Genomic DNA, 22,469 nt, shown 5'->3' with positions numbered 1-22,469 from the left:
AAATCTTGTTTTGGGGGTTGACTTGCAAACTCCCTTTTAATATCCAAACCATTGCGGATAAAACTCACTTATCCTTCTTCACAGAGACCATGACTTCTTGCATCTTAACTGGAAATAACAAGCAAATGTCTTCCAAAAACTTTTCTGACTCCTCTCGTAGGTAATTTTTCCTTTTTTGTTTTTCCTTTTTACAATTTTTCCCAGTTTTATTGAAATATAATTGACATGCAGCACTGTATAAATTTAAGGTGGACAACATAATGATTCCACTTACCCACCTCATGAAATGATTACCATGGTAGGTTTAGTGAATACCTATCATCTGATATAGACACAACATTAAATAGAAAAAATATATTTTCTTCATTTTGAAGAGCACACTCTCTTAACAACTTTCATCTATGATAGACACCAGTGTTAATTATCTTTATCATGTTGTACATTCAGCAATTTTTAGACTTAAGATTTTCTTCTGAGCCTAGGGAATAAATTTCCATTCTTCTTATGCTATGGTAATTTTTGCGTGGTTGTTTTTTGGGGTTGTTTTGTTTTGTTTTGTTTGCTTTTGATTATTTTAGGGCCACAGCTGAGGCATATGAAAGTTCCCAGGCTAGGGGTCGAATCAGAGCTACGGTTGCCAGTCTACACCACAGCCACAGCAATGCAGGATCCGAGCCACATCTGTGACCTATACCACAGCTCATAGCAATGCCAGATCCTTAACCCACTGAGCTAGGCCTGGGATTGAACCCACAACCTCATGGTCACTAGTCAGATCTGTTTCCGTTGCGTCACAACAGAAACTCTGTTATGGTAACTTTTAATAGGGTGTCTTTTTTCACTTTTGACTCATCTTTAAACAAAGCTCAACCTTTGCCAACAGGTAGGGCCATGGAATCTCTTTGACTTCTCTCCCTGTGCATTTGGGTGCTGTCATACTCTTCTTTAGGATCTATTTTTAAAGAAGGTGTGGATGTACACGGTCCCTAGTCCTGGGCCAGGCAAGCAATTGACTCCCTTGACTAAGCATGACTGAGGTGAGCTCTCCTCATCCTTTGACTTTGGAGTCACAGATGCACTCAATAGCTCTTTTGTCTAAGTATAAAAGGCTACATCCTTTTTCCTGCTTCTGCCTCCATCAGTGCCTCATCTCTACCGACTACACTATTCCCAGGACTCTATACCGTTTCTGCCAGAATGTTTTTCCTTGGATAGCTACTTATTTCAGGTTGCAAGATATCATGTCCTGAGAATGCTAGCTTCTGTCTGTGTGTGGAATGGAATTTATGGAATTAAGAGGATAGGAGCACTTCTATCAAGTTCAAAAGATAAACCCCAGATGCAGAAGGAATGTAGCTAGCTGCACAGAGTTTGCTCATATTTGGGGTCACTTCAGGCTCCTTCTCCAAAGAGGGTTCCATGCTTTCTAAAAAGAATGAAGTCTAGAATGTTTATCAACAGTACAGCTGCATGAAATTCCCCCTCAGACTTTGGCACATGGCCTTCTTTTTTGCTCCCAGTGTTTGTCTTTTTGCATATCTTCAAGGACATTTTAAAAAGAGGATGTTAGATAGTATACTTGGGTCTAACAATCTGCTGCCATAACAGCAACAACAACAATAAAGACTAACCTTGGTTCAGTGTTTACAATGTGCCAAGCACAGTGCCTAGTATATCGTGTGTGTGACTTCATATTTCATCCTCACAACACTTTGCTGTAGGTATTGGAAGCAACCTCCCTGGCTCTGGCTTCATGTTTCCATGTGGAAGGCTCTCCATTAGAATAAAACTCTTGGCCTCTTGCTCACCTCTTCAGTCTGCATGGGGAGAGTCCCTCACTCCATTGGTTGGTTGGGAAGAAGGAAATAGACATGTTTGCAGCCACATCGAGGACCACTCTTCAAACTGCCTGCTAAAATAAAGGATGTGTTTTGTTTTGCTGAGTCTCTCAATGAGCTCAGTGGAGCAGATCTGCCCCAGGAGAGAGACCTACAGTTTCCATTTCTTCCTGTGCATGGTGCATCTGTTCGATGTTGGGGTCCAGGATTAGGAAGCACATCATTCCTAAAAACGGGTTTTCAAACATGGGCTTATTAATAGCACAGCAACATTTTGATATTCATCCATCTACTTTCTTCCCTTTCAATTATTCAAATCTATATGGGGAAGATGGGAAATTATTTGTCGATCCCTTAAAGTCCCCAAAGTAGGTATTACTAGTATCTCCAATTTAAGTTGTGTAAACACAGCACTGGGCCAGCTTCTCCAAGGTTCTGCAACTCGTCAGTGACAGAGTGTGGATTCCTGCTTAGTTTGGGCTGACTCTAGAGTGGACACTTGACCATCATGCCAAGCTAATCCCCATAACCTCACTGCACCCCACGGCAGATCTTCACAGATCTCATCATATCATAAGACTCCGCGATGGCACCATCTGTGGAAAACCCATCCTGTCCTTCAAGAAACTTCAAAATCGACAGAACATTGTAAATCAACTATAATTTAAAAAAATTTTAAAGAGAAAAGAAGAAAAAAGGAATCTTCTGTAGAGCCTTTCCCAATCCTGGACAGAGTTAGTGAGTCCATTCTCTGTGCTCTTTGTACAGCCTTCTGTGAGAGAGCAGAAGATTCATTCAGTTACTGAATGATTCATTCATTTATCTCTCTAACCTTAGCATCTAGCACAGAGTAACTGCCAATTTGATTTTTGTTAAATGATACTCATAGAAACAGATTAACTAATACCAAATTCTCCAAAGCAACCACTTTAAGCACAAGGTCTCCACAGACTCCAGGATGGATTTAGTTGCACTCTAGCAACATTTCAGTGACAGGGTCTCCCTTTGTTCCATTTAGTGTTGGGGGATGGGTTTTTTTCTTTAATTTCCTTGGACTCTTGCCTTTAGAAATTGTTGGGAGGCGGTAGCCGGCAGCATGGATGATATCCATTAACATTGTTTTACATTTTCTGATTTAATCTCACCCAGAATTACTACAAGAACCCCACATAACTGCGACATTTACAGAACATGAAAGTAATAACTCCCATTTATCAAGCACCTATCATCTGTGAAACACCATGCCACGCAGTTTATACATAGTAGCTCTAACCATCACAAGAAGCCTGTGAGGTAAGAATTATTATTGCCATCTTACAAATGAGCAAACTGAGGCTCAGCCAATGAAGAGATCTGCCCACTGCCATACCCCAGTTAGTGGCAGAGCAGAAATGGAATCAGTGCCGTCTGGCTCCAGAGCTGGATCTCTTTCCCTTTATTCGGTGCCCTCTGGAACATATAGCAGCTGTTGTGATGATTAGAAAAGATAATGGGGAGGAAAGTGCTTGGAAAACTCCACAGAGAACTAAGCATGTAAGAGATTATGAAGACTTGTTGAGAGCTTTGGCAAGGGCACTGTGATAATAGTCCTGGGGAGGGGGAACAAATTGATCTGGCTGGAGTTTAGGGGCATTTCCTATTATGTAATTGCTCTGAAGGCAGTATTTCTGAAGCAGTGGAGAGGCAGACCCTCCTTTCTTTGTGAAACAGTCCTCATCTCTGGGAACAAAGACGGGAGAGGTTAGTTTGGTTTAAACCAGTTATTTTCTTCCAAGACAAATGATAAGGGTGGGGGAGGAGAGGCCATGTTGTCCACTTGCTGTTGGGTCCTAGACATTGATTGGTTCCGGACCCTGCTTTGAGTGAGAGCAGTAACTTACAACACATGCTGAATGTTTTTCCATTTAAAATGCATTTCAAAAACACCATAGGCCTGCGTGTTTATTCTCTGAAATATAGCACAAGAGAACACACAGACTGTTACATATGTTCTCAATGTTTCACCAGACTTCAGAGGCAGAAAAGGGCCTTTTTGTTCTTTCATTCATCCAACAACTATTTATTGAATGATTTCTATGTGTCAGGCATTGTGCTAGGCACTGAGGGCCTAGACAGGGGCCCTGGGGTCACAAAAACTAAGACTAGGGTAGGAGAGAGACACCTATAAAGTAACTTTCAAAATATTGTGCAACAACAGCAGTGCGACAACAGGAGTTCACACAAGATAAGGAAAATATACAACAATGAACAATGTCTGAGCCAACTTTTGATGACGAAAAAGAGGAAGCCCGACCCTATAATGTGCACTGTCCCCCATTATGCATATACATCTGGTGCTTGGAAACACACTAAAATATTTATTATTTTAATAATTACTTTTAAGCACCTAGAACATGCAGAATACTATGTTAATATCTGTGCAGAATGCAAAGAATAAAGTATCATTCTATCTATCTAATCTCTCAAAACAGATTATATTAGAATAGGAAATATAATATACGTTCCAAAACAATAGCAGAATGAACAAGAGTGGGGGAAATATTTGCACAAAGTGGCTACAAAGATCAAGCAGATAAATCACAAATTCTTTTTTTTTTTTTTTTTTTTTGGTCTTTTCAAGGGCTGCTCCCGCGGCATATGGAGGTTCCCAGGCTAGGGGTCTAATGGAGCTGTAGCCACCAGCCTACACCTCAGCCACAGCCATGCCAGATCCGAGCTGTGTCTGCGACCTACACCACAGCTCATGGCAACACTGGATCGTTAACCCGCCTAGCAAGGCCGGGGATCAAACCCACAACCTCATGGTTCGTAGTTGGATTCGTTAACCACTGTGCCACGACGGGAACTCCTAAATTACAAATTCTGAATCAACTCAAAGGCAGAGAATGGAGTCAATGACTTAAGCATAATGAGCAACATAATGTCAACACATTTGATAACTTAGATGAAAAGGACAAATTTCCTGAAAGACTGCAACTTACTCAAACTGCCTCAAGAAGAAATAGAAAATAGACCTTATCTTATGAAAGAGACTGAATTTATACTTAAACACCGCTACGGACAGAATATTTGTCTCTCCCTAAAATTCATAAATTGAAGTCTAACCCCAATGTGATGCTATTTGGAGGTGGGGCCTTTGATGGGGGTGGGGGTGGGGGTGTGATTAGCTCATAAAGTTGAAGCCTTCATGAATGGGATTTGTGTCCTGATAAGGGGTTGAAGAGACCAGAGTTCTCCCTTTCTGCCATGTGAGGACAAAATGTTGACAAGAACTTAAAACAACTGAAACTCCAGAAGTGCTGGCGGGAGTGTAAACTGGTACCATTTTGAAAAACTGCTGGTCAGTTTCTTAAAAAGATAAACGCTTTGCACACAACACAGAAATTCTATTCATAAGGATTTACACAAGAGAAATAAAAACTTATGTCAAACAAAGAAGTGTACAGCAATGGTCACAGCTGCATTTTCCATAATAGATCAAAACTGGAAATCACACAAATGTCTATCAGGAGGAATGGTGGATAAATGAACTGTATACTGACCCAATGGAATACTACTCAGCAATAAAAAGAAGCAAACGCTATCGATATGTAACAACATGGATAACTCTTTTACTTAGCGTAATAAAAAGCATTATGCTAAGTAAAAAAGCCCAAACCCAAAAGTGTACATACTGTATGAGTCCGTTTATATGAAAGTCTAGAGAAGTCCAAACTAATCTATGGTGACAGAAAGCAGGGTAGTGGTTACCTGGGCTGGGGATGGAATTGACCCCAAAGGGGCACAAGGGAACTTTTGAGCATAATGGAAATATTTATACTTTAATTGTGGTGGTGGTTACAAGGGTACATACATTTGTCAAAACTCATCAAACTATACATTCAAAATCAGGGTATTTTATTGTAAATTAATTATATCTAAGTAGCGTTGACTTAGGAAAAAAACAGCATGGAAGTAGATGAAGGAGATAGATTACAGATGGGTGGTCAGACCAATTGGGTTTAAATCTCAGCTCTTGGGCCTCAGAGATGTGACTCTGGACAGATCACTCTACCTCTCAGATCCTCAGTTTCCTCATCTATATAGTGGGAGTACTGACACCTACATCAAATAGTTGTGTTGAGGAATAAGTATATATATGAAGAGTAAGGGTGTGTATATAAAGATACACACACATTAATATATTTATGAATATGGATATTTACATATCGATTCAATATATGATACTTCATAGTGCTCCAAGAATATTAATTCTCTTGTTTTTAACTTCCGGAACCAGAAGGCCATGGTATTTCTTGGAGATATTTAGCCAGCCCTTTGGACCCAAACAGTCCAGAAGAAATTACTGCGCGGAGTCACAGATCAGGCTGGCAGACACTACTCTCTTCCCTGGATAACGAGACAAAGCACAGGAAATTGTGGCTTGGCAGTGGTTCTTAGATAAAAGGAAGGCTTATAGGACAGACCATCCTGAGGGAGGAAGATGGGTAAGAAGCAGGGAAAGTCCAACTGAGGATAATAAGGCTTTTCCTCTCTGCTGCAATTCCAAGCTTTTCTTCAGTTCTATGATTGATGGTGTCTGTAGGTAACAAATAACTACCACGTCCAGTGCAGGGTAGCCTGGTGGAAAGAAACAGGCTTTGAGGTTTTCAGCCCTGAACTTGAGCGCCAACTTTTCCATTCCATGGGTGTGTGATCCTTGGCAGGAGAAGCAGGGTTTCTGAATCGCAGTCTCCTCATATCTATGAGAAGGATAATAAAGGAATCTAGTTCCTAGGCTGTCCTGGATATTAAATACCACAGGCTTCCACTGCAATCTACCAGAGACAGGGTACTCGGAGGCAGGCGTTCTGGAGCAGATTCCCCAGAGGCGGGTCCAGAATGTTCCCTCGGCCTGTTGGTGAAGCACCCTGGCACTGAGGGATGTGAGAGAGCTACTGGAGATTTCGCTGGGTCATGAAAGGCTTTGTCTTCCTCACCGCGTCCTCCCCAAGATCCTCCTGGAGGACCTCGGCTCTGCTCCCTACCACCGTTGAACATCTTGACCCTGAAATCCCCAGAGCAGAATGCTGAGTGTCCTTCCCGTGAGGAAGCACTGCATCACAGCTGCGTTCGGTCTGTGGAGGGTTTGGAAGTGACCCTTCCAAACATCTCCCCGCACCCAAGGCCTCCTTTCCCAGTTGATATGTGCACGTCCCGCCGCAGCCGCTAGGGGGAGCCTGGGCCGGGAGGCTGGGAAGTTGGGCAACTCTACTGAGGTCTTTGTTGCACTAGGAAATCTTTCCGTGCCTACAAGGACCTCACTCTAAATAGACCAGTATTCGCTGAATATTTGAGAAAGGAAAACTGTCCGACACTGAAAGGAAAATATCAGAAAGCCTCCTATTATCTCTGCACTCTCCCTTCACCAGCTTAGAAGCTAGTCTGTGTTTTTCCCATGCATCCTTTCAAAAGTTACTTCAGAAGCCGTTTAGAGAAGTAGGAAGAACAAGGTTCATGGATTCAAGACTGTTCTGGACTCTCACTGGTTATGGGGCCTTGGACATGTCTGTACTTTTCTGAACCTTTTTATTAATACTATTACCATTCATTGGTTCTGTTCCATGGGTCATGCTGCTAAAAAATTACCTCATATCATCCTCACATCAATTATATATGGGAAGTGTTTGTTATCCCCATTTTATGGACTAAGAAACTGAGGCATAAGAAGTCACTTGCCCAAGGTTTTAATCCAGTAGAGTCGTTGAGATCTTTCTGACTCCAGAGTTTATGCTAAAGCACTTTTATCTCCAGTACACACTCTCATTTTTCCAATGAGCCTTAGCAATAATAATTATAAGGTCTTCATCATCTATTTTATCTTCAGACTTTAAAGTTATTCAAATGATTATTTATAGTTGAGATTATATTCAAGGTCACGGAAAGACCCTGTGTTTCAGGGTGAGTAACCTCCACAGAGGGCTGTGTGTGAGTACAAAGAGATCTGTGGAGAGGCCTGAAACTAAGACCATGATCATGAGCACAGCAGAGGCCAGATCAGAGCCGACCTCAGGAACAAATATAATGGCAGTAGGCTTCTCCTTCTGCCTTTGTCTCTGTCTTCATGTACAGGTGCTAAAGCATCTGGAACAGCCTTGTTTCTCCCTGGCCACTCCTTTGCCCCTGGGCAGAGGTCTCCAATCCCCTAATGAAGAGTCTGATGAAACAGCCCCCTCTCCCTGGCGCTGCTATGCGGGCTGACTTTATTCTTCTTTTGAAACCTACTGCATCTCTCTCAAAACATAGCCCTTCCTTCTATCCAAAAGATTCCTCTATTCTCCTTGTCCCCTCAGTCCCTGGTGGCTGCATGGCTTATAATAGCTAAAACCTGGAACAACTTAAATGTCCATTCATAGAAGACTGATAAAATATGTTATGCTACATCCTTATTTTGTTCATTAGTCACCTAAAGTTCAATTGTAGTTGAAATAAACACAACTCAAACTTCCAGAGGCCAAAATCGGGGCTAACTGGCTCATGTAACTAAAAGGCTCAAGGAGATATAGCTTCAGGTCCAGTGGGATCCAGGTATCTGAACAATGTTTCAGGAAACTGCCTCTTTCCATCTCTTATCTCTCCTTTCTTCTTCTGCATATGTTTCATGCTCAGGCAGCAAAGATAGCCAACAGCTGCTCTGGCTTTTACCCCACAAAATTCACTACCCCCAAGGTAAAGAGTATCTCATGCACTAGTTAGAGCTATGGCTGCCCACTTCTGGACTAATCTCTGTGATTCAGACCAAACAAAGTCTTAAGAGATAGATTATATAAAGGTATAGATAAAACATGAAACTTCTAGAAGAAAACATGATAAAATCTTTACAACCTTGGAACAGGCAAAGGTTTTTTTTTTCTTTTTTTTTTTTTAATTACTCAATGAATTTTATTAGGCAAAGGTTTTCTTAAACACCAAAAAAGAACTAGTCATAAAAGGAAAAAAAAAATCATAAATTGGATTTAAGCAAAATTAAAAGCTGTTGTTTGAAAAACACTATTGGAAATTAAAAGGCAAGACTCAAACTGAGAGAGAACAATACATGTCCCTTAAACGTAAAATAATTTTGCTACTGTTAAAAATAAATGATGGAGTTCCTGTCATGGCGCAGCATAGACGAATCCATTAGTAACCATGAGGATGCAGGTTGGATCCCTGGCCTTGCTCAGTGGGTTATGGATCTGGCATTGCCATGAGCTGTGGTGTAGGTAGCAGATGTGGCTCGGATCTGGCATTGCTGTGGCTCTGGTGTAGGCTGGCAGCAACAGCTCGGATTAGACCCCTAGCCTGGGAACCTCCATATGGCATGGGCGCAGCCCTAAAATAAAAGGCCAAAAAAAGACAAAAAAATAAAAATTAAAAAAATTTTAAAAATAATAAAAATAAATGATATATATTTATACGAAAAGATTTTTGGAAATAGAGATTTGCGTTTTGTTCACCACTATGTCTCTAGCATCTAAAATGGTATACAACCAATATTTGTTGAATGAATTAATTGCCAAAATATACCACATAAATGAGATCAGTCAGTACACAGTATTGTTTTTAATTTAGTAATATGTTAAAAAAAATTAAAACCTTCTCAGAGTCACTGAAGAACCCAAAAGTTAGTGAAGAATTGCTGGACCAAGATGCAGGCGAAGACATAACCATGGAGGTATCAGGAACTCAGGTCCCCTTTATTTATTTATTTATTTTTGTTCTTTTTGCTATTTCTTGGGCCGCTTTCACGGCATATGGAGATTCCCAGGCTAGGGGTCCAATCGGAGCTGTAGCCACCGGCCTACACCAGAGCCACAGCAACACGGGATCCAAGCCGCGTCTGCAACCTACACCACAGCTCACGGCAACGCTGGATCTTTAACCCTCTGAGCAAGGGCAGGGACCGAACCCGCAACCTCATGGTTCCTAGTCGGATTCGTTAACCACTGCGCCACGACAGGAACTCCTCAGGGCCCCTTTAACCTGAAGACACTTATCAACTCCAGAAGTGTCTTAGACACCAAAAGCTTCCTCTTTCACAGTTCTGGGAACCCAATTCTGAAGTCAGTTTCACTGGGACAAAAATAAAGATGTCAGCAGGGCCACATTCCTTCCAGAGGCTCTAGGAAAGAAACTGTTCCTGCCTCATCCACCTTCTGGAGGCTGCTAGCATCCCTGGACTAGTGCTAACATCGCTCCAGTCTTCCAGGCCAGCGTTTTCAAACATCTCTCTGCTCCATCTTCATATGCTCTTATCCCGTGTGAGTCTATATCAAATCTCCTCCTGCTTCTGTTATAAGAATTACCTGTGGTGGACTTCCAGATAATCCAGGACAATCCCCTCACCTCTAAATCCCTAACCTAATCATCTTTGCAAAGACACATTCCCAAATTAGATCACATTTACAGGTTTCAGGGATTGGGACCTGACATCATTGAAGGGCCATTTTTTAGCCTTCTAAAAGTAGCATCAAAAACCATCAAGTATCTAGTAATAAATATAGTGAAAGATGTACAACACTTCTATACTGGAAAACCACAAAAGATTACTGAGGGGAATAAAAATAAATCTAAATAAGTGGAAAGATATACCATTTTCATGAATGGAAGACAATATTTTAAAGATATCCATACTCTTCAAATGGATTATAAATTGCATACAATCCTGATCAAAAGGTCAGGAATGTTCTATTGGGAGAAACTGACAAGCTGTTTCTACAATTTACGGGAAAAAGCAAAAGCTGAGATGAGCCAAGACAAACTTGAAAAAGAACAATGCTGGAGGTCTTGAACTACTAGATATCAATAGAAAGTCAACATATAAATGAATTTATATGATGATTGAGTTCTAAATTTTAATGTGTCTAGGGGGACCAGAGAGGCATAACCTTTAAATTACATCTTTCCCACTCACTGACCCCACTTTCCAGAGTAAGCACATCATTGCAGGGAGGGCTTTTGTTTACAATAAACTACTTAGAAGTAGGTACTCAGGAAATAGTCACCGAATTGACTTTCATAACCCAGTTCTCTCTGCAATTTTTAAAATAATACATGTAACATCAGCAAAAGGACTAATATCTTCCCATTCATGTCCATGATTTAGAGAAGTGATAAGTGATATACTAAACTTATATACTGATATTGGATATCAGATGAGTCGGTTTTCTATGAAGGCTTTTTCCCCAATATAATGAGCCACAGACCAAGAGGACAGTGGGACCAGTTCTGTACTTCAGCTGATATCTAGGAAGCACAGGGCTTATTCAGTAATTTCCTCGGGTTAGGTGTGTATTTTGCATCAGTGCCTTTATCTACACAAATGGCCCTGGGACCTCAGCCTATTGTGATTCAGCAAACAGTACCAGGTAGTGATCTGAGATCAGCAGCCTATACCAATAATGGCTCCATTGGACCTTATCTTTCTATTGTGGTTCCTCAAATTAGTATTTCTTTCTGTTATAACAAAAAGAAAAAAAACAACAATAACAACAAAAAAAGAATCTCCATTGATTGCAAAGAGCAATGCCTGATATTATAGCATGATTACTTTCAGAATAAATTGAATCCTATACTTACCAGTAATAATTATCAGGTTAAAGAGACTTCAGTTTGCAAGATAAGAAGAAATCCTGTCAATTAGATAGTAGCCAATAAACCAACACCAAACTGTACTAGTATATTAAACATAATTAGCCTTCGGTTTTTAAAAATATTCAGCGGCAAAGTCAAGCATTTTCTGGGAAGATGTTACAATTGCCAAGGGTGGCTATAATTCACTCCTATATCTGAAGCTTCTGAAGCTGACAGAAGCCCAGAAGAGAGCGTGGTGTTTAAGAATACAGTGTAGGTAACACTTTTACTTTTATTGTTTTATTATTTTATTCATGCTTTATTTTCCTTTGTTCCCACTGTAGCAAGCCTTATTTAGGCCCTTGTCACTAAATATACATATCTTAGCCCATTCAGGCTGCTATAACAAAACACCACAGACCGAGTGACTTACAAATAACAGAAATCTGGAGTTCCCATAGTGGCACAGTGGTTAACAAATCCAACTAGGAACCATGAGGTTTCGCGTTTGATCCCTGGCCTTGCTCAGTGGGTTAAAGATCTGGCATTGCCCGTGAGCTGTGGTGTAGGTCACAGACACGGCTCGGATCCCGAGTTGCTGTGGCTCTGGCGTAGGCCGGCGGCTACAGCTCTGATTAGACCCCTAGCCTGGGAACCTCCATATGCCACGGGAGCGGCCCTAGAAAAGGCAAAAAGACAAAAAAATAAAAAATAACAGAAATCTTATTCTCACAGTTCTGGAGGCAGGATGTTTGGATCAGGGTGTCCACATGGTCAGGCCAGGCTCTAGCGAGCATGGTCTGGCCTCTGCTTCCCAATTCATAAATGGCCATCCTCTCACTGTGTCCTCGTATGATGGAAGGGTCTAAGGAGCTTTGTGGAGGCTCTGTTATAAGAGCACTAATCCCCTTCATGCTGGATCCATCCTCATGACCAGTTCATCTCTAAAAAGCCCCACCACCTAACACCATCACACTAGACATTAGGTTTCAACATATGAATTTTGGGGAGACACAGATATCTAGTCTACAGCAATATGTTTATATCCAGGCTGTGCGTCTACCCCTCTGTGCTGAACATCACAATTAAATCCTCTAAAAAAGCTAAAGCCATCTTTTGCCAACCTGATATTCCTTGCAACAGTAAGGATTGGTTAGGTTATGGTAAGGCAGTACACATCTCCACATTTTAGCTGCTTTATGAAACGAAAGTTTATTTCTTGCTTACAAGGCATGTTCACTGCTGGCTGACAATGGGGCTGTACTCTCTGAAAATTCTCAGATCAGGGCAGAGAAAGGCTGTAATGGGTCATGATCCCCACAGCTGAAGGAAATCACACACTGGCATCTAACTCCTATGCCTAGAAGGGTTATCCATGATGGCCACTCACACTTCTTTGGCCAAGGCAAGACACATGGCTATGTCTAACTTCAAAAGGGGCAGAGAAATGCTATCTGACCATGTGCCTATGGAGAGAAATGGACTATTATGAACAGCCCAAGTAACTCATATGTTTATAATAGGAGAATTTAAATAAAAGAAACATACAACATTATAGGGAAAAGTAAAATGAGGACCACTGAAATTAAAACTTTCAACAAAGAAAACTGATTGCCTCAGCACACCATCAGCATTAGGTTTGTTTCTTGTTTTTTGTTCCTCTGTTTTTTGCTTTTTAGGGCCTGGAAGTTCCCAAGCTAGGGGTTGAACCAGAGCTGCAGCTGCCAGCCTACACCATAGCCACAGTAACACGGGATCCAAGGAATGTCTTATATCTACACCACAGCTCATGGCAACACCAGATCCCTAATCCACTGAGCGAGGCCAGGGATCGAACCCACATCCTCATGGATGCTAGTTGGATTTCACTGCACCACAATATAAGAACTCCAGCATTATTATTATTATTTTTTTAATTTCTTGGGCTGCTGCCATGGCATATGGAGGTTCCCAGGCTAGGGGTCTAATCGGAGCTGTAGCCACTGGCCTATGCCAGAGCCACAGCAACGCTGGATCTGAGCCGCATCTCCTACCTACACCACAGCTCACAGCAACGCCGGATCCTTAACCCACTGAGCAAGGGCAGGGACCGAACCTGCAACCTCATGGTTCCTAGTTGGATTTGTTAACCACTGTGCCACGACAGGAACTCCCAGCATTAGTTTTTTAAGATATGTATTATATTAGCAATAAAGATTCTACATAATTAATTGCCTATTAATATTGTTTTCTCTCTGGAAAATTTAATATTTATCTCCTCAGTAGTTTCAGTACTAGCTGTATATTCATTTTGCTTAGTATATATTATATATGCAGAATATACAAATATACAAATTATATACATATAAGGTATGTGAAAAGGCATTTTTCTACTATTTAGTATTCCATCCAGGTATTCTGTTTTGTCTTATTTTTAACTCCTCATAACAATTGAAAATTCAGATATCTCAATAAGATATATTCATAGTCTAGAATAATATACCTGATTCTATCTTCCACAAGATAGAAAAGATAGTTGAGATAGAAAAAAAAAATCTAGAGTGGTTATTTTCTATTATTTTACCTCTCTGCTCAAAACTTTAAATTTTCCATGTTGTACTTGTTCAAATCCAAATACTAATGTTTAACACGGAATTACTTTAAAAAAAGAAAGAAAGAAACCATACAAAGAGCATGACTGTGTTCCAATAAAAATTTATTTACAAAAAAATTCTAATGTTTGCTTTTGCAGAGATTCCTCTTTCCCCTTTCAGAATGTGGAACTGTCACTGGGAAATAGCTGCCTAGCTCTCCTTGCAGCAGATACAGCTACTGGAATGTGAGCAGGAGTTGTTATTATTATAGATGTTACTATTAGTTAAAAAGCACTTATAAAGTGTATAATACGTACCAGGTATAGATATGTGTTTGTCAAACATTAACTCATTTAATGCACATAACAATCCTACAAAGTAAGTTCTATTATTGCCCCCATTATACAGATGAAGAAACTGAGGTTCAGAGTAGTTGAGTGAGGAACACAGCTAATAAGTCACAGAGATGAAATTCCTGCCCAAGATATCTATTTCCAAAGTCCATTCTCTTAATTAACAATTGCATTATGCTTCCTCTAGGGCCAAGAAGCCTTTTTCTTTTTTCGGGGTCGGGGGGACAGGGTCTCTAAAAGGCAAGTGAGGCTTTCCTATCTATTCTGTGGCCCCAGGGCATGGCAGAGCCACACAATGGAAGGATCCTGGGTTTCTGATGAGCTACAGGGAAGCAAGCTGCCCACTGACCATGAACTCCAACAATGGACTACCATGGGAATAAAAATAAACTTCAACTGAGGCAAGGCACTAAAATTTTGGTTTTGTTTCTTATAGCATCTACTGTTTCCAACTGAAACACATGGCAACCAAGACCCATCACAATGTGTCTTGGTCCAGAGTCAGAGACCTGGATTCCAGCCCCAGCACAGATTCTGACTTACTGTGTGACCTTAAAGAAACATTACTTCTCTCAATGCTACAGTTGAAAGGTAAGAGGGTTGGATTAATTCAAATCTGTGTTTCACTTTCTATCTTAAATATTTGCTTGAATCTTCTTGAAAATAGGATTCCATGGCCAAATAAGGTGGGAAATTTGGGGCTACTACATTCTCCCATTAGAGATACATAAGTATGTACTGAATGAAGGCCTTGAGACATCCTTCTGCAACGACTGTAATAATATTCACTGGATGGAATTAACCACAGAACCTCTTAATTTTTTTTCTTTGGGATAAATTTATTAATATGTTGTAATTACAGTTAATAAAACTGTATTGTATATTTGGAAGTTGCTAAGAGAGCAGATCTTTAAAGTTCTCATCATAAGAAAATGATTTGGGGAGTTCCCACTGCGGCTCAGCGTGTTAAGAACTTGACATAATATTCATGAAGATGCGGGTTCAATCCCTGGCCTCACTCAGTGGGTTAAGGATCTGGCATTGCTTCAAGCTGTGGTGTAGTCTGCAGATGCGGCTCAGATCTGGCATTGCCTTGGCTGTAGCATAGGCCAGCAGCTGTAGCTAGGATCGGACTCCTAGCCTGTGAACTCCCATATGCCACACATGTGGCTATAAAAAGAAAAAATTTTGGGGGTGTCTTTTTAGGGCCAAACCCACAACACATGGAGGTTCCCAGGCTAGAGGTTGAATCTGAGCTGTAGCTGCCAGCCTACGCCACAGCAACAGCAATGCCAGATCCTTAACCCACTGAGCAAGGCCAGGGATCGAACCTGCATCCTCATGGATGCTAGACAGATTCATTTCTGCTGAGTCGCGATGGAAACTCCCAAAAAAAGAAAATAATTTTGTAACTAGGTGTGGTGATAGATATTAATTAGGCTTATTGTGGTAACCATTTTGCAAATGGTACAAATACTGAATCATTAATTTTATATCTGAAACTAATATGTTATATGTTAATTATATCTCAATTAAAACAATACTTAGGAGTTCCCATCGTGGTGCAGCAAGAACAAATCTGACTAGGAACCATGAGGTTGCAGGTTCGATCCCCGGCCTCGCTCAGTGGGTTAAGGATCTGGCGTTGCTGTGAGCTGTGGTGTAGGTCACAGACGAAGCTTGGACCTGATGTTGCTGTGGCTCTGGCGTAGGCCGGCAGCTGTAGCTCCAATTTGACCCCTAGCCTGGGAACCTCCATATGCTGTGGATGCGGCCCTGAAAAGACAAAAGACAAAAAAAAACAAAAAACAAAAAAACCAATACTTAGAGGGAAACTAGTGTAGTAAGAAATGTAGTTTGGAAAATGGTGATGTAAAATTCAAAGTTCTAAAAATGCTCTGCATTTTCAAAGTTCTAAAAATGCTCTGCATGGTTCTCTACCTTACCAAATTAATAGACATGGCTCCAATCAGGTTACCTCCGTATTGCTATACATATGTAGCATACATCTTCACTGAGAGCTGGAACATCTCACATTGTTTCCTGAAGCTGAAATGACCCTTCTCATCTCTCCATCACTCCAAGTCTTTCCTATACTTCAAGGATCAACTTAACACTGTACCTGGTCCATGAAGACCTCACAGTGTGCATCAGCTCATATCTTACTTCTCTCTTACTCAAGACACAATAAACTGTCTGGACCAACCATAGACATTTTTGGCTTGGACTCCCGTAAAATGTTTCTTGAAAGAGGGTGTTTGTAGGGCAAGAAATAACTAAAAGATGAATTCCTCAAACTTTTTTGATGTGCATGGCTTGAACAAAGACAAAAATTAGACTTGAAACATTTACAAACAAGAAACACATGTATTTATTCCTTGGGGGAGAAATGGGAGAACATGCTTCATGGTTCTTAGTCAAGAGAATCTATGAGGATCAAGTGAAGAGTGAGATGCAGTTCTAGTTGGAAATTTCAGATAGTCTGCAGATAAGAGGTTTTGTGTTGGGGTTCTCTACCAAGCTGAACATTGACTGCCTGGGCTTGGCTATATATTCAGTTTGCCTACCCTACATTATGACAGTCTCCTTTGGCACTTTGGAATATCTGATCTATCAGCATAAACACCAGGGTGCCCATTATATTTCATGTATTGCCCCAACACAGTCCAAAATAAAGTTCTGTTTTTAATGAAGTACGGATGCCCAAAATATTAACATATATGAAAGAAAAAACAGACAACTGAAACATAGTAAAAGAGGAAGGAACACTTCTTAACTCATTCTTTGAAGCCAGCATTATCTTGATTCCAAAGCCAGGCAATGAATCCACAAGAAAGGAACTACAGAAAACTATATCCCTTATGAATATAGATGTAAAAATCCTGAACAAGATACCAATAAACCAAATCTAGCAGTGTATAAAAAGGATTATACACCATGACAAAGTAAAATTTATCCCAGTAATTCAAGGGTGATTCAATGGAGGAAAATTAATCAATGTAATACAGCATATTAATAAAATAAAGCACAAAGTCACATTAGCTTCTCAATAGATGCAGAGAAAGTTTAGTCAAAATCCAACACTCTCTTGTGATAAGGACACTTAACAAAGTAGGACTAGATGGGAACTTCCTCCATCTGATTAATGGCATCTATGGAAAAACTCACAGCTAACATCATAGTTAATGAGGAAATACTTTGCCCCTAAGGTCAGGAACAGGACTGGGATATTTATCTCACCACTTCAAATCAACATTGTAGTGGAAGAGCTAGGCAAGGTAAGAAAAAGAAATAAAAGTCATCAGGCTATTGAAACAAAATAGCCTAGAAATAAACCCTCACATATATGGTCAATTAATTTATGACAATAACATACAACATGGAAATGATAGTCTCCTCAATAAATAGGGTTGAGAACACACACACACACACAGAGATGAATATTATACATCCATAAAAAAGAATGAAATTTTGCCATTTACAACATATAGATAGATTTTGAGGGCATTATACTAAGTGAAATAAGTCAGATAAAGACAAATACCAAATGATATCACTTATATGTGGAATCTAAAACAACAACAACAAAAAAAACAAGCTTATAAATAGAAAATAGATTGGTGATTGCCAAAGGTGAGAGGTAGGAGGTGAGAGAAATGAGTGAAGGGGGACAAAAGGTATAAATTTCCAAGAGATTTGGAAATTGCTGAGAGAGTAAATCTTAAAAGTTTGCATCAAAAGAAAAAAATTTTGTAACTATTCATGGTGATGGATATTAACTAGACTTACTGTGGTGATCATTTCACAATGTATACAAATATTAAATCATTATGTTTTAAACTTTAAACTAATATAATACTATATGCCAATTATACATCAACAACAGCAAGAAAAAACAAGTTAAAAAAAGTTTTTATAAGTCATCAGATTGGAAAGGGAAGAGTAAAACTTATCTCTATTCATGGATGACCCACTGAGAAGAAAACTGAACAAAGGAAGACTTGAATATTGAACATCCAACATAGCCAAGAAAAATGAAAGATGGTATAAATAAATGGAAAGACATTCCATGTTCATGGATTGGAAAATTCAACATTATTAAGGCAGGTATACTACCCCAAACTGATCTACATATTCAATACAATCTCTTTCAAAACCAGCTAGTGTAGTTTCAGAAATTGACTATCAGATTCTAAAGTTCATATAGAAATACAAACAATCTTGAAAAAGTAGAACAGCATAAGAAGAATCACACTTCTTCAAAACTTACTAAAAAGTCAGAGATCCTGTTGTGGCTCAGCAATAATAAACCTGACTAGTATCCATGAGGACATGAGTTTGATCCCTGGCCTTGCTCAGTGGGTTAAGTATCAGGCATTGCCATGAGCTGTGGTATATGTTGCAGACCTGGCTAGGATCCTGCATTGCTGTGGCTATGGCATAGGCTGGAATTGCAGCTCCAATTCGAACCCTAGCCTGGGAACTTTCATATGTTGCACATGCAGCCCTAAAAAAAAAGCAAAAAACAAACTTTACTAAAAAGTTACAGTCATTAAAATAGTGTGGTGCTGGCATTAGAATAGACATATAGGAGTTCCCGTTGTGGCGCAGTGGTTAACGAATCCGACTAGGAACCATGAGGTTGCGGGTTCGGTCCCTGCCCTTGCTCAGTGGGTTAAGGATCCGGCGTTGCCGTGAGCTGTGGTGTAGGTTGCAGACGCGGCTCGGATCTCGCATTGCTGTGGCTCTGGCGTAGGCCAGAGACTACAGCTCCGATTGGACCCCTAGCCTGGGAACCTCCATATGCCGCCAGAGCGGCCCAAGAAATAGCAAAAAGACAAAAAAAAAAAAAAAAGAATAGACATATAGATCAATAAAATAGAATTTAAAGTTCAGAAATGAACCCATACATCTATGGTTAATTGATTTTTGACAAGGGCACAAGACCATTTAATGGGAATGGATAATTTCTTTAACAAATAGTGCTCAAACAACTTCATATACAGATGCAAAATAATGAAGCTGGGCCCTTCCCTCACATCATACATAAAAATGAACTCAAAATGGGTCAAAGATCGAAATATCAGAGCTAAAACTGTGAAACTCTTTAAAGAAAATGTAAGGATAAAGCATTATGATCTTATCAGTAGATTCTTAGATATGACACCAAAAGCACAAGTAATAAAAGAAAATACATATATTCTACTTCGTCAAAATTAAAAGCTTTATGTATAAGAGGACATGAAAAGACAAACCACAGAATGGGAGAAAGTATTTTTAAATCGTCTATCTAAGTGTCTAATGTCTAGAATATATAAAGAACACTTACATCCCTACAACAACAAAATAGCAAATAATCCAATTAAAAAGTAGGCAAATAAATTCTTTTCTCAAAAAAAAATTATAAGCATGAAAGACCCAGAACTGCCAAAGCATTTCTGAGGAAAAATAGCAAAGCTGGATCCATAACCCTTCTAGACTTCAGATAATACTACAAAACTACAGTAATGAAAATAGTGTGATATTGGTACAAAAACAGACATATAGATCAACAGAACAGAATAGAGAGCCCAGAAATAAACCCACACAGCTATGGTCAATCTACAACAATGGAGGCAAGAATTTACAGAGAAAAGATAGTCTCTTCAGCAAGTGGTGTTGGGAAAGCTGGACAGCTACATGTAATCTAATTAAATTAGAACATTTCCTCACACTATATACAAAAATGAACTCAAAATGGTTTAAAGACCTAAATATAAGACACAACACCATAAAACTAGAAAAGAAGATAGGCAACTGTCTCAAATATAAATCGTAGCAATATTTTCTTGGGTCAGTTTCCCAAGGCAAAAGAAATAAAAGTAAAAATAAACAAATGGAACCAATTTAAACTTAAAAGCTTTGCACAGCAAAGAAAACAATTAACAAAACAAAAAGACAACAAAATGGGAGGAAATATTTGCAAACTATGTCTGACAAGGGATAAATATCCAAAATTCATAAACAGCTCATAAAATTCAATAACAACAACAAAAATAACCCAATCAAAAATAGGCAGAAGACCTAAACAGACATTTCTCCAAAGAAGACATACAGATGGCCAATAGGCACATAAACAGATGCTTAACATTGCTAATTATTAGAGAAAGGCACCTTCATACCAGTCAGAATGGTTTTCATCAAAAAGTCTACAAACGAATGCTAGAAAGGGTATAGGAAAAGGGGAACCCTCTTACACTCCTGATGGGAATATAAACTAGTACAGTCACTATGGAAAACATGGAGGTCCTAAAAAACCTGAAAATAAAGCTAATGACCTAGCAATCCCACTCCTGAGCACATATCCAGAAAAGATGAAAACCTAATTTAAAAAGATATACATATCAATGTTCATAGCAGCACTATTTACAATAGTCAAGACATGGAAATAGTCCCAAATGCCCATCTACAAATGATTGGTTTAAGATGTGGTATATATAAATGAATCACTTTGCTGTACACCTGAAATTAACAAAATATTATAAATCAACTATACTTCAATTAAAAACCAAGGTAAGTTAGAAAATACTTAGAAAATATTTTGAACTCAATAAAAATAAAAACCTAATACCAAAATTTATGGGATGCAGCTAAAGCAGGGGTTAAGGGGAAAAGGTTACCTCTTAGAGTATTGACAATGAAAACAAAAATAAACAAACGGGACCTAATCAAACTTAAAAAGTTTCTGCACAGAAAAGGAAACCCTAAACAAAACTAAAAGACAACCCACAGAATGGGAGAAAATCTTTGCAAATGAGTCAACTGACAAGGGATTAATCTCCAAAATTTATAAACACCTCTGCAGCTCCATACCAAAAAAACAAACCCCATCAAAAAAATGGGCAGAAGATCTAAACAGACAGTTCTCCAAAGAAGACATACAGACATACAGATGGCCAAAAAACACATGAAAAGATGTTCAACATCACTCATTATTAGAGAAATGCAAATCAAAACCACTATGAGGTATACCACCTTACACCAGCCAGAGTGGCCGTCATCAAAAAGTCTACAAACAATAAGTGCTGGAGAGGGTGTGGAGAAAAAGGAACCCTAGTACACTGTTGGTGGGAATGTAAATTGGTGCAACCATTGTGGAAAGCAGTATGGAGATTCCTCAGAAAACTAAAAATAGAACTACCATTTAATCCAGCAACCCCACTCCTGGGCATCTATCCAGAGAAAACCATGACTCGCAAAGATGCATGTACTCCAATGTTCATTGCAGCACTCTTTTCAACAGCCAAGACATGGAAACAACCTAAATGTTCATTGACAGAGGAGTGGATCCGGAAGATGTGGTACATATACACAATGGAATATTACTCAGCCATTAAAATGAACAAAATACCAGCATTTTTAGCAACATGGATGGACCTAGAAATTATCATGCTAAGTGGAGTCAGCCATACAATGAGACACCAACATCCAATGCTTTCACTGACATGTGGAATCTGAAAAAAGGACAGACTGAACTTCTTTGCAGAACAGATGCTGACTCGCAGACATTGGAAAACTCATGGTCTCCGAAGGAGACAGTTTCGGGGGTGGGAGGGATGTGCTTGGGTTGTGGGACGGAAATCCTGTGAAACTGGACTGTGGTGATCATTATACAACTATAGATGTGATAAATTCATTTGAGTAATAAAAAGAAAAAAGAGGAAAAAAAAGCTGCAGGGACAGCATTAAAAAAGGGGGGAAAGGTTAAAAGGAAAGAATTCAGGTCTGAAAACCATTTGAACTGTATATTTACAATTGGTGAATTTCATGGTATGCAGATTATACCTCAATAAAACTGTTAAAATGTGAAAAAAAAATTATATATACAAGTCACGAACAATCACATGAACAGATGTTCAACATCATTTGTCATTAGAGAAATATAAATCAAATCCACAATTAGATACCACTTCACAACCACTAGGATGACAATCATCAGAAGTCAGATAATAATAAGTGTTGGCAAGGATGTGGAAAAATTGGATTTCTTCTACGTTGCTATTGGGAATGTATAACAGTGCAGCCACTTTGAAAAAGCAATTCCTCAAAAAGTTAACTGTAAACTGATCATATGA

At 39.4% G+C, this 22,469-nt stretch overlaps 1 long non-coding RNA gene across 4 annotated transcripts in view; it reads right to left on the bottom strand.

Annotated features, from left to right (window-relative positions):
- LOC102164222 (uncharacterized) overlaps positions 1-22,469 on the bottom strand; it is a 99,706-nt gene that overhangs the window by 978 nt on the left and 76,259 nt on the right. For 2 of the 4 annotated variants that reach the window (XR_014837275.1, XR_001304559.3), the window contains one exon: positions 1,809-1,912. This is a non-coding gene — a long non-coding RNA (uncharacterized LOC102164222). The remainder of the gene's footprint in view (positions 1-1,808; positions 1,913-22,469) is intronic. The other 2 variants (XR_014837276.1, XR_014837277.1) reach the window with 1 other exon arrangement.

This window comes from Sus scrofa, chromosome 2 (genome assembly GCF_054392235.1).
Source record: "Sus scrofa isolate SSC_HxYL_T2T_F1_AM1 chromosome 2, Sscrofa_HxYL_maternal_Yorkshire_Landrace_v2.0, whole genome shotgun sequence".
In the NCBI taxonomy this organism is placed as follows: Eukaryota; Metazoa; Chordata; class Mammalia; order Artiodactyla; family Suidae; genus Sus; species Sus scrofa.
Note: the sequence above shows the minus strand (reverse complement) of the source record. Positions and strands in the feature narration are given on the sequence as shown.